Raw genomic sequence first — 3,206 nt, forward strand, 5'->3', positions numbered from 1 at the left:
AATCAGTGCCATAAGGAAAGAGTTTTGGTTTCCTAAAACTCTATCTTATAGAATTTGAAATCCAAACTAATTCCTACTTTAACTTGGTCCACAACTATATTCCATGTAAAAGAGAAAGAGAAAGAAATTTTGGGTGTGCATGAAAACCTAGGAGAGAGAGTTTTGTTGCACAAAATAAGAGAGAGTGGGCATGAGATATGAGAGAGTGGGCGTGGGGGGCCAAGGTGGCGCAAGGTGGATCCTAGTCTTACTAGGATTCAATTTATGACTTGTTCAAATTTGGTTTCTCAAATCAAATAACATTAAAACTAAATCAACCTAATTAAAATAGGTCTTAATCTAATTAAGAGCCTAATTTAATCAGATTAAATTAGATTTAAATCTAATTTAAGTTTTTAATCGAATTAGAAATTAGGTTGATCCAAGTCTTAATTGAACTAGGACTAATTTTTCCTTGCACTTGGCTTATCCAATAAACTAATTGGACTTAATTCAATCAAGCCCAAATCAAATCTAATTAAATTATATTTAATTAAACTTAATCTCAACCCATTGGCTTAATCAAATTGCTAATCGATCCTCTTGCAACACTTGCACTAGGTTAAATGTCAATCGTATTGATCGTTTAACCCTAGAATAATTCTTAATCATTGATCAACCATCCGATCGAATTATGAACTCTAATATGTATGACCTCATAGGTTCGAACCTAAGTCAGTAGTATAGGAATAAATTTTTATACCAATCGAAGTGACCATCTAGCAAGGATACCCGACGGTCGGATAGGTCGAATGTGTAGAATAACATCCTTAGAACCCATGCGGATATAGTTTTCATATAATTCATCCCCTTGACCAAAATGCTCATAGAATACTCAGAGTTCAACTGTCAACTCGGATCAGGTTGTCCATATTGTATTTCAAAATATCAAATCCATCTGATGGATTACCCTGGCCAAGATTTTGCTAAATTAAAATACAGCGACTCATTCTTCTCCAACTCTTGGAGTGGTCAATCCCATCTGGATCACACTACATCTTCGTAAGTACTTGACTGTGCCCAGAAGTCTTCCATCACTGAATTAGAAATTCAATTAGTCCAGTACCAAAGCACAGTGAGTTGCTTGCAAGTCACTGAGGCGATCTCAGATCTAAGGGACACTTATACCTATATCCCATTAGAGACATTCTCGATAGCAAAATGCTCTGAAATTGGTTACGTTCAATGATGATGTACCTTTATATCTCATCTGTATGCCATATCAGCATCTCCACACTCCTTGGTTAAGAGGACAACAAACCCATATGGCCTACAGCGACCTATGCTCGATAGAAGCTGCCGTCCTTATTAACAGCCTATCATTTAGTCGTGAACAGTTTTAAGGACTAATTGATAAATCCACTCTTTATCGAATCTAAATAGTCCTAAAGACTTCATCACAATAACGAAGTTCATTAGAAGATGAAAACTTATGATGAAAATATAAAAAATATATTTTATTTATTAACAAATCAATTACAATACAAGGTTGCTCAACCGTCAACAGATTGACGATTGACTTTTGAGACATATTTTTTAACACCAGTCTGACTAGCGAAACTAGAGATTCACTAGCAAAAGAACTCTTTCTTTGTTTAGAAAAATTATAATGCCATCATATGGCACGTCGGAAAAGGAAATGGCATGAAAACTAAGAGTCCATAACAATTAGGACTCTACCAAATTCAATGCACAAAAAGGAGGCATCCAATTTATTTTTAGTGTTCAATCTCCTTACCAGAGGACTCTTCTTTCTCTTCTGTGTTAATAATCCCAAGAGCCATCTCATGACATGAGGAATTAATAAATGCATGGAGAAATAAAAGGAATTTAAGAGTTTGATATGAAATACTCTTCCATTTCTTCACACAAAAAAAGGGGACGTCCCAAATAAATTTGGCATGGAGTTCCTTCTCAGAGAAGGACTCCTTCTCTTCTTCCACATCCACATTATCCCAAGGTGCCATCTAATGGCACACAAATTAATGGGACATGTAAAACATGGTAAGAAAATTAAAAGACTTTATTTTATGGGTGTGACATATTTTATGCATGTGGATATGGCATGGAGGAGGTCTATTCACATGGAACTCTTTCATTAAAAACCAAATAAACCACCTATTAATTAGATGGTTCAAACCCAATCACATTAGGTCAAGACAATAAGACAAGGTTTATCACAAACACATTTGCACTGAATCCAATTGGGAACTTGGGTTAATTCATGTGCTAGCAAAATAATTAACCCATTGGATTTACAATAAATCAAATGGATTAGATCAAGACTAAATTTCTATTGTATGTGACCCATTGGATTTCAAATCTAGTCAGTAGTGGATCCAGACTCATGACATAATCCTAATTCGATTAGATTAAGTCAGCCCAAGAGTCCCAATCAACTAGGTCTCTTCCTAATTAATTTTTGAATTAAACTCTTTTAATTCTGATGAGTCTATAAGTCAAGATTGATATCTAGCAACGTGTCATGATTACCCAAAAGATTTAAAATTTGATGAAAATATCAAAATTATCCTTTCATGATGAGTTACCGTGCAATTCAATCCTTTGATCATACAACATCTCGAAAAGGTCATGGGCATGAAAATATGTCAAACCTAAATACCTATCCATATATATCTCAATCCGATGATGATGACTCGATTGATAAATCAGTAGAAATCTTTTCTACTATTCATCCCTGCTCTGATCAGAGACTCTCAAAGTCATCATCCTATGAGATCACATAGGATGTTCTCTCCTCCTACAAGGAGTGACCAATTCTTTATTGACTACTCACACCTCCATGCATACTTCGCCATACCCAGAATATCCCATACATATCTCAAAGTGGTGTGCTAGGGAATAAACTAATGTAAGGGTCCATATACATAAGGTACCATGGTGATCTCAGGTCAAAAGATCATATGCACCACTCCTACTAAAGAACCATCCGTTGACATGCTGTAAAACACCATCAGATGTTCTTCCTGCAGGTCAGTTCAGTGAATTTATTCTCTAATGAGCACCTATATCTTTATATTAATGTCACCATACAGATCATTACGAGATCAACCACCCTCTTCATTAAGCATACATAGGATGTACCAATCTTACTGGTATCATCGATCTCTGACTCGATTATCCAATGATTGAGAATATTTTAGATT

Source organism: Elaeis guineensis, chromosome 9 (assembly GCF_000442705.2).
Source record: "Elaeis guineensis isolate ETL-2024a chromosome 9, EG11, whole genome shotgun sequence".
In the NCBI taxonomy this organism is placed as follows: Eukaryota; Viridiplantae; Streptophyta; class Magnoliopsida; order Arecales; family Arecaceae; genus Elaeis; species Elaeis guineensis.